Below are 11,231 nucleotides of genomic sequence, written 5' to 3'. Positions count from 1 at the left end.
ATTTGGTTACCCTTATATGCAAGGGTCTTTAACCATATACATAACTACTTCTATGGGGAAATGGCTATTGGATAGACAACTGATAGTCTACTTAACACTCTGACCACTTATCTCAGGGCTAAATTTGCATGCATTTTCTATTCCTGTCATACCAGGTAGATGTTAAAATTCTCATCTTGCAGATGAGGAAACAGAGGTTTAGATGGGCTAAATAACTTGCCTGCAGTCACACAGGCAGCATGGTGTAGAACTAGGAATTGAACTTCTCCTTTACCCAGCTGCTGTCTTAACCACTATACCTCATAGTTCCTGAGATGGTGCTCCAGGTCTCTTGTTGGCTTTATATCAGGAAACCAGCACTGGATTCCAAAGATGAATTAATTCCTCTGAAAGACATACAGGAAACCTGGGTTGATGTACAAATATAGTCATCTTTTAAAAAATTCATAGGTCTGAGATGTCTGCAAAGACTTATGAATCTGCTTGCTTTGCTGTTTCTTGATTTATTAAGGATTTGGTCTAATACTGGGAAAAACATTTAAAGTTAAAAAGAACCTCTCTCTATGAAGGGAAATTTTAAATATTATGGTTCTGATAATTGCATTTTATAAATCTGCTTAGCTTCTTTGTTAAAAAAAAAAATCTGGATAAATTGGTAGATAATTGGAGTAGCAGATGGTGTTAGTAGATTATTCCCAAACCTCTTTTCAATCCCCTTCTTTTTTTTCTTCCTTCTACTATAAGGGCTGGAAAAGCTACATACTTGCTCTTACAGTCTCCACACTGTGAATGGTGAAGTGATAATAGTTCTGATTAATGGTATATAAGAAAAGTCTCTTCAGGAAGTTTATGGGAAAATTTTCCCTTTCCTGGTAAAGGGGACAGATACAGCATGTTCCTTCCTGCATGGATTTAGACCCAACCATGAGCTCTAGCAGTTATTTTTCAACCAGAGATATTCAGAGATACTGGCTTTGATGTTACTGAGTTGCTGAATCAATGCCTACTTATAGATTTCTTATTTTCTTTATCTACTCTCTGTTGTCATCTTTTATTTCACCTGAAATTAATTTTAACTAATATAATTAGTCATTGCCTTTCAATAAAAGGACACGCAAATTAGCAGATTGTTTTTAAAAAAAATGAACAAAAATATTGTGTGTATTGGCTCAGTATAGAGAAATAAAAATTCATGTAAGCTTTTTTGGATCTGAAAAGTAAATAAATTGCATATTGAATTTAGATAGCCACAAAAGAATTGCAAATAATGCCCACTGCCAAATGTTTGTTTTATTTGCCAGGATTTTTCTTCTAGAGACAAAACAAACAAGGTATTAACAAAAGCTGGATTGACTTTGTAACATCTTACCAGCTCTTGGCTGTCCAAAGTTGGATAAAATGGTTGTCTTAGTCAGTTCAGGCTGCTATAACAACATACCACAAACTAGATGCCTTAACAAGAGAAATTTACTTTTTACAATTCTGGAGACTGACCAAGATTGAAGTGCTGGCCAATTCAGTTTCTGTTGAGAGGCTTGCATTTGCTATATCCTTCTTGCTATATCCTCACATGGCAGAGAGGGAGAGAGAGAGGGAGGGAGGGAGAGTTAGAGTTAGTTCTGGTGTTTCTTTATCTTTTTATAAGGGCATCAATCTCAGCATAAGGGCTCCACCCATATGACATCATTATTCCCAAAGCCCTCACATCCAAATGTCATCATAGAGATTAGAGTCTCAAAATACGAATTTTGGGAGGACACAAATGTTTAGTCCGTAGCACAATCTTCCGGTACACAAAACGTTAACAGAGGTTCTCAGCTCAACTCATCTTGGAACAAGCCCAATCCACAAGAGTGGATTTTCATTTGAGGCCTAAGATTAATGATGCTCCATCGTGCATCGTGCATTTTCCCTCTCTATTTTCAATTTTGGCTACATGGGTAATAGTATTTTCAATAGAACTTTCTCTGGCTCAGAATTTCCTTTATCCATACCAAAAAAAAAAAAAAAAAAAAAGAATTTGTAAACAGAAAGCAAAGAATATACTTTAATTTTTATTTATTGTTTTTTCTTGCCAGAACATTCTTTTAGTTCTTTCTCCATTTCCATTTGTTTGAGAACTTTGATTTATATCTAAATTTCTTTTCAGCTCTAAAATTATGATATACATAAATAAATAGATGTACCCTTTATTTTACAAACTTAATTGTTCATTTACACTCTGTTCTCATTTTCTATCTTATGTAGTTCATGAGAACTGTGGCTGAGAATTTAGTATTTAGAAATTAAATTTAGAATTTAGAATTAGACTGTACATTGATCTAGGTAAAAGAATCATGAGATTTGGATAAAGACAGAGGAGATGGTGCAGATGGGAAATGTGATGATATTTGGGAGACAACATTGACAGACCTTGGTAATGTATTTTCTGTGGTGGTGGTGATGGAGAGAGAGTGGGATTAATTTAGGATGGTTCCCGGGTTTCAGTTTTGCCTACCTTCAGTTTTGTCTACCTTCAGTTTTTGGCATTACCTTATCTAGATTTGAGTTAATTTGGGTTAATGAGTAAATTTGTGGACATACTAAATTTGAGGTATTTGTGAGGTAGAGTATTTATCAGGTAGAGATGTCCAGCAAGTAATTTATATGGATTTAAGTTAGTAATTTAGAAAGAAAAAAACTAAACTAATTCTCAATTTGAGAATTAGAGCCAAAAAGGTGATTGAATTCACCCAGAACTAGTATGTAGATTTGTGCTTATTAAGAATCCCAAGTAATTTGATCATTTAAAAGGCAGATTCAGTGTTCCATGATTCATTGTTTGCATGTAACATCCAGTGCTCCATTCACTACATCAAAAACTAATGATGTAATGTATGGTGATTAACATAACATAATAAAATTAAAAAAAAAAAGAAAGAAAATGAAGGAACCAAGAAATAAGAAACATATGTTCAAGTCTTTAAAAAATAAAATAAAAATGGAGTCTTTCCTTCACCAGAAAAAAAATAATAATAAAAAAAATAAAAGGCAGATGCAGAAAGGAACCCTCCTCCTCCCAAAATAAGAGAGCAAGGAGAGTCATAGAATGAAAGTCAAGGGGGTGGAGTTTGTTTTTTTTTTTTAATAGTACATATTATTATCTATATTTATGATAATGTGTATTAGATCTCTATAGATTATTTACTACTCCTTATAAGTTTTTGCCCTTAAACACCATCACTTTCCCACTCCTCATCCCATCCCCTGGTAACCACCATTCTATTCTGTTTTTTATAGGTTTAACATTTTTAGATTCCACATATAAGTAATATCATGCAGTACTTGCCTTTTTCTGTCTGACATCTCTCTTAGCACAATGTGTTCAAGGGCATCCATGTTGTCACAAACGGGAAGATACCTTCCTTTCTCGTGGCTGAATAATATTCCATTGTGTATGTGTGCCACATCTTTTTCATCTTTTCATCCACTGATGGGCATTTGGGTTATTTCCATGTTTTGGCTATTGTGAATAATGCTGCAATAAACATGAGAGTGCATATATCTCATCAAAATCCTGTTTTTAGTTATTTTGGGCATATACCCAGAAATGGAATTATTGGATTGCATAGTAGATCTATTTTTAATTTTTTTAGGTACATTCATATTGTTTTTCATGCTGGTTGGACCGATTTACATTCCCACCAATAATGTATAAAGGTTCTCTTTGGGATGGAGTTGTTTAAAGAGAAGGTGGCCAGCAGTATCAAATCCTGCTTAATATTCATAAAAGATAAAGACTAAATAATGCCAACTGAATTTCTTCATTAGAAGAACATTGTTTAACATAGCTGGTTGCAGAATTAAATAGAAGAGAAAATGTAGAAGAACTAATAGCTAGAGAGAGGCACAGAGATGGAGGAAATATATGCATTTTTAATTTTAAAGCATTATGATAAACATGTATCTATGCTGATGAGAAGAGCTGTTAAAGAGACATTGAAAATGCAAAAGAGAATGGGAAATACCTGAAGAAGCAAAACAGGTTATGTGTGCTATATATAGGTAGGATGGGGAAAGGACTGTAGTAAGAATTTGGAGTGCCCTGGTATTCCATAGTTAAGAAGTTGAATTATATCCTGCATGCCATAGGGAGATCATTAGTATTTTTAGTTAAAAGATCAAAGATATTTTATTTATATTTTTAAAAGATCATTTTAGCTAACAGTGGGAGAATGAATTAGAGAAAGTAAGACTTAGAGCAAAAACAACTGAAGAAAGTAAGGGAGATGGGCAGAGGGAATAATTGTAGAAACATTAATTTGGGAAGATCAGGAGAGTGTAGTAATCCACTGAGTGTGGGAAATAAAGGGCAAGGTAGCTGGAAGACTTGAGAAAGATTTAAAGTTCCTGAGGCATCTAGTGAAAGCTTGGATAAAAATAACTAAGAGGATTTTGAAATGTGAGTTACATTTTAGACATTCTGAATTTTGGCTGCCTTTGGAATATCCAAGTGGAGAAATATCATTTAGGTAGTTGGAAAAGCACGATGGGAAGGAAGATGGACAACCAAGGCTGGACACAGGGCTGTCTGAGGTATTTGTGATAAGGATGATAGCTGAAAGCACAAGACTAGAGAAGTTTGCCTGGTAAGAATAGACACACAGAGAGAAGATAAGGGCCTAGTATGGAACTTTGGGGCAGGCACACTAATCTTAAGAGGCAAATAGCAAAAGGGAAATCAGTCAAAATGGTAAAAATAATACCCAGAAGGTTAAAAATTGAACCAGAAGAGAATAAAATCATAAAAAAAATGCATCTAATCAAATTATGTCCAAATGCTGGAACAAGATCAAGTTATGATTTAAAAGTGCCCATTGAATTTGCCACTGGAAGACCATTTGTAATTTGAAGTGAAGACTTTTTAGTTGAATGATGAAGGAAAACTCCAGTTTACAGAAACCTAAGGCATTCACGGGTGTTAAGGAAGTGCAGGCAGAGTGCAAACCACTCTTGTAAAACATTGGTAAATGAAGGACACAGGAACAGAAGAGGAGTTACTTTCTTCTTGCCTGAGGTTATTTTTTAGGGGAGATTTTGATAACTGTGAAAGCCCATGTTTACTCTTTTCTATTAAAGTAGCACATGCCTCAATATCGGCATCAGTGATACTGCATATTTACACTTCCTCTTAGGATTGATCTTTCAAGAATTTAATGCTATGGCTTTACAGATGTTAACACCATAATGGTCATCTGGTCAAATGAGGGAAGATCCTGTAGCTGCTATGTCTTAAGATATATTCTAGTTTGCTAGTAGTAGATATTTCTAACTTTCTTCAGGGCTTTCTTTATAGTCCCGTAGATAACTTGATTTGTTCACCCTAAACAAGATTGAGTACTTTAATAAACTCTTGACTAGTGGTAAGTACATTATGATAATAACATTTTTTTTTGTTTTTTGTTTTTTGTTTTGTTTTTTATTTTTTATTTATTTAAAAAATTTTTTTATTGTTATGTTAATCCCCATACATTACATCATTAGTTTTAGATGTAGTGTTCCATGATTCATTGTTTGTGCATAACACCCAGTGCTCCATGCAGAACGTGCCCTCTTTAATACCCATCACCAGGCTAACCCATCTTTCCACCCCCCTCCCCTCTAGAACCCTGTTTGTTTTTCAGAGTCCATCGTCTCTCATCTCTTCTTCTTCTTTTTTTTTTTTTAACATATACTGCATTATTTGTTTCAGAGGTACAGATCTGAGATTCAACAGTCTTGCACAATTCACAACGCTTACCAGAGCACGTGTCTATCACCCAGTCACCCTATCCCTCCCACCCCACCCCCCACTCCAGCAACCCTCAGTTTGTTTCCTGAGATTAAGATTTCCTCATATCAGTGAGGTCATATGATACATGTCTTTCTCTGTTTGACTTATTTCGCTCAGCATAATACCCTCCAGTTCCATCCATGTCATTGCAAATGGCAAGATCTCATTCCTTTTGATGGCTGCATAATATTCCATTGTATATATATACCACATCTTCTTTATCCATTCCTCTGTCGATGGACATATGATGATAACATTTAAGAAATATCAATTTTGCATGGAAAATGATGAGCATTGTGTAATTACTTGTTTTCATCAGTATCGTATTATTTCTTGTTATTGCTTGTTTTCATCTGCATCTTATTATTTCTACTTATATTAGTGACTCTTTTAGTTTAACTTTTCTTTTACTGAGTTATAAGTTAAGTTTTACAATTTTATTTCCAGCTAAGAAAAAAAAAATGGAAAATCTTTTCTTCTAACAGAGCCCCTTAAATATTTCACCTGGAGATTTTATCCTTGTTCATGAACCTAACTCTTCCCAACTCAACTGTATTTTGAGATATGTGATACCCATATTGGAGTCTCTTTAAATGCTAGAAGTTCATCACAGTCAAAATATGCTTTTCCCTTTTCACAGTATTATTTGCATATTCACCTTATATTACTACTTGAAAACTGATGTTATCTTTAAATGAGGTTGAAATCAGCCAAATTTCACCTATTAAATTCTTTTTAGACATGGTCTCTCTCTATATATACTACTACTTACATATAACATTCTGTCAATTATGTATGAAATGTACACTATATCTGAAAATGCAGACATTCATATGGCAAAGAGCATAGTAGCTACATTTCAAAACTATAACAAAAAATATCTTATATCCACTTAATTAAAATGTAAATAGGGAAGCAAAAGACCAAGAGAGCAATTTATTTCATCATGTCTTCCTGAATAATATAAAAATAAGGCACAAAACAATGCCATTTCAATGCTAAAATCCTTTGATCTGAAGTGACTGTTAATATCAAACAAAATTTTTGAACAGGGATAAAACATGGTTAATTTCAAATATATATTTCAGATATATATATATGTATATATATAGATAGATACTGATACTGATATTGTTATAGCATACAAATCTCAGGTAAAGGTGAAAAGAGCCTAGAAGCCATTCGTACAGGCTGGTTGGTTTTGACAAGGTGACTCAGAACAACCTTTGAAGTTCCATGAAGCCACATAAAGGGCTGACCCTGGAAACATGGGGTTGTGGGGAGCCAAGACAAGGAATTGGTTAGGTCTCTCTTTCCTGTTGAAATCTTTCCAGCTGGAAATTTATTTGTTACATATTGAACGTATCCACTGGCTTTCATTAGCAGAAAGAATTTTACAGTTTAAAAGTGTTTGAAAGCCATGGATGCAACCTCTTACTTCCCCTTCACTGTTAGAGATTAAGGGACCTCTTCACACAAATGAGTTACAGAGCCAAGCATAGAGGATATGTCTGCTAACAAATAATGCTGTGCTCTTCTACCCCAATTAATGACAACTGTGTTATGTATATAAAATTACTAGTTTTTCATGTGTTTTCCCTGGAATATGAACAAATTCCATGGAATCTCAGGATACAAGGATTTTAGATCAGAAAAGGATTTTTGAAATTAAGTCCAAGGTCTCTTGTCTGGCAGGAATCCTTATAATACCAGGAAAAGGAGACACACAATTCATATTAATGTGTCCAGGACAGGGATCCTGATAACTCCTCAAATAACATTTCATTCCTGGGCAGTTCTTAATAATATAAAGTACTTTTCAATGTCAGTTAAACCCTCATTCCTATAAGATCAACCTATTAAACTTCATCTTTCTCTTTAAGATTGCAAAGAATAAATCCTAACCATTTCCCATATTGTGGTTTGGATTGGCCATTTACATGAATGTAGAAATGTGCTGATGAGTTGGCATTCTGCTATTTTTTTTGCCCACACTTTTGGTTGTGGGAGATGAGAGACTTCCCTAGAGAGGCCTGCATGAGAAGTGGTTTCTCCATGGTAGATCCTTCAGGTAGAACTGGTTGATGATGATGAATGACATGTAATAATGATAAAGAGGAGAGTGAACACTGAAGACTTGCTGTGTTCTAAGTTCCCTACATATATTTACTTATTTAACCTCCACAATACCCTGTGAGTGAATACTATTGTTACCCTAATTTATGGATGATAAATGAAGTTGCCCAAATTCATGGAACTAGTAAATAATAGAGCATGGATTTGGAGAGTCCAGAGGGCATGCTGAACAGGGTCAAGGAGCAATGGGAAAAGGCAAGGAAGTGGCAGATGAGTAAGATGCTGATTAGTGATATAAAGTGCAGAGTCACCTTGCTTTGGAGAGAAGAGAACCTGTAGTCAGAGCTTACTGCTTATAGGGTACAGAGAGAACACTGTTTTTACCAGGGGCTCTTGTGTGTTATATTATTCATCTTTCTTGACAATGAAATGTGACTTCTAAACATTTCCTCTATGGCAATAAGCTCTAAGCAGTAGTTCTTACTCATTTTGGATCATGGACTCTTGTTGAAAAGGATGAAAGCTTTTCACTTTCCTTGGAGGGAGAAAGGACTCATAGACAAAAATACAGATAGAAAATATTTATTTTCCAAAAGTGCAGAACTGAGGAAGGCATATGATTTTGGAAGGGCCCTATAGGGAAGTAGGGCCTGGATCCTATTTCCCAGGGATCTTTATAGGACAAGGAGAGACCTGTGTGATAAACACAGCTATGGAGAAGTCAAAATGTATGGATATTAACTGTGAGAGCAAAGAAGGATGCAAATCAAATCCAGGAAATCTTATGAGCTGCTGGTTTGTGGCTTCACAAATTATACTACGTCCATAACACTCATGATACATTTGATGTCACTGGTAGGTGTGTCTCATGGAGGCAAGTGAGAGGGGCAGAGCTTTACCCCTGATCCAAAGGATTCCAGATCAAATAGAAAGAAGCACAAGTAAGGCAACACACAGGGTGAGGGGACTTATCAGTGCCCCAAGCCCTGAATTTGGAGCTTGGGTATAAGTTTCCTAGCCTCTAAGGGCAGGGCAGGTCCGCACTAACACTGATGCTACATGCATGTACTGGCGAGACTTTTCCCCTGTAACGTCTAGGGCTTCTCGGACTCTCTGAAGCACTCCACATGCTTTAGTCCTTGAACTGCAAAAAGTGCTTCTCTAATATGAAGCTGGCTTCAAATGACAAAAATGTGACCCCAATCATCACCAGCTGCCTTTCTACTGTACAGGAATCTGGGGATATCTGTGAGTTTCTTTTGTACGTCCCTGTTTTTCCTTCGTGCGTCACTGAAGACTGCACGAGTTCATTATTGAAGCCACTGCGTATGGAGACTCAGGGCACTGGTGTGTCTTCAGTGTCATGTCCGTTCTCTGCTTTCACTTTTCTGTTCCCTTTGACATGGTACCTGCGCCAGCAGGGGATGTTCTGTGGGAGGTTTGAAAGTTAGGCTGCCTCTACTGCCCAAAGGAATGCAAAGCCCCGGCACACACAGGAATCAGTCCCGCTTTCTCCATGGTCGAAGGCCAGTGTTAATTCTTAGGCCTTGACCTGCCTGATTTTGCTGAAGAAAAAGAAATCCTCAGGAATAACTGTGATATCCCTGACTTCAACTGGTTTTGAAGGAACAGTGGCTTCCAAGACATTTTTGAGTTCGTCAGAACTGAAGCCTACATATGTTTTCCTTTTTGTTGCCCAGAGAGCTAGAACATTCTTGCCAGAAAGGAGTAGGGATCGGAATATGTAGACATCTGGACAATATCTTCGGCATACATCAAAAGCCCTTCTCATTTTTCTCTCTCTTAAGGGACAGACAATCCAAAGGTCAAACAAGGCAAAGGACTTAAGTTAAGCAGAATTGGAAAGAACTGTTTACTTGTGTCAGTTTTAGTTAAATATTGAGATCTAGGTACTTGGAATATAAAAGTGAATATGCTATTCTTACTGTCCTCACAGGGTTTGCATTGTAGCTAGGACTATAGGTACAAAGATATAAGCATGTTGAAAATGGAAAAAAAAAAATATGTTACTTATTTAAAAAATGACATTTCCTTGCACATGTATAATTTACCTGACCATGCATACATGGACTTAAAAAGTATTTTATATAAGTATAAGTAAAAAATAATTAGCAGGGGTGCCTGGGTGGCTCAGTCAGTTAAGTGTTTGCCTTCGGCTCAGGTCATGATCCCAGAGTCCTGGGATCGAGTCCCATGTCAGGCTCCCTGCTCAGCAGGGAATCTGCTTCTCCCTCTCTCCTTGCCCCTCCTCCCTGCTCATGCTCTTCCTCTCTCTCCCTCTCAAATAAATAAATAAAAATATATTTTTTGAGGTAATGGTAACTTTATTGGGATAATAATTTCACAATGTGTGTGCATGTATATATATATACATATATATATAAAATATATATAGTTTTTATTTGTCAGTTCATCTTAACAAAGCTGTGAAAAAGAGAAAAATATTTTCAGATAAAGAGTATCTCTAACTGCTGAGGTTCTGGGGAGCATACTTTGAGAATTTTTGCTCAAGATTTATGTGACATAAGTAAACTCCAATTTGTTTAAGGCATAGTTAGTTAGGTTTTAAAATACAAGATAACTTGTATCTCTAGTTTTCAAGCCATCTTGTACAGGCTTGACAAAAAGTCAGGAGTTAGAGAATAAAAATCTTTAAAAAATAAAAAATAATTAACATAATAAACTATTTGTCAGCTAATAAGCCTAGTAAAACCCTAGATTCTTGAGTTCGTTTGACTTGCTCCCTCCAATTTCAGCTTGGTTTTGAAATTTCTGATATTACCCCAGTGAGGTGAGTTGAGAACTGAGAAGCATTAGTTAGTCTAGAAGTGCCCAACTGTGGTAGACAGAATTCTAAAATGACCCCTAATAACCCATGCCCTTGAATAATCCACTCTCCTTGAGTGTTCATGGAATCTGTGAATATAATGAGGTTCTACTCTCACGATTATGTTATATTACATAGCAAATGTGACAGGATTTTTGCAGATATAATTAAGGTTCATAATCAGTGGATTTTGAGTGAATCAAAAGAGAGATTATTATACTGGGTGAGCCTGACCTAACTAGATGAGTCCTTTAAGAGAGGGTCTAGAACCTTCCTTGAGTTCAGAGAGATTCTTTTGCTGATCATGAAAAGGAAACTGACATGTGGTAAGAAGATGTCTTTCTATTATTCATTCTATAACCATGCCTATGCTCTGTACAATGCCCTCTCCCGGGTTGTAGGACACAAAAATGAGTAAGACATAGCATTTGCTTTTAGAGAGGTCTCACCTTAGTGTGAGAGAGAAAATGCACAAACACTTGCAATAGTAGATAA

Source organism: Mirounga leonina, unplaced genomic scaffold (assembly GCF_011800145.1).
Source record: "Mirounga leonina isolate KUSES-001 unplaced genomic scaffold, KU_Mleo_1.0 Mir_174, whole genome shotgun sequence".
In the NCBI taxonomy this organism is placed as follows: Eukaryota; Metazoa; Chordata; class Mammalia; order Carnivora; family Phocidae; genus Mirounga; species Mirounga leonina.
Note: the sequence above shows the minus strand (reverse complement) of the source record.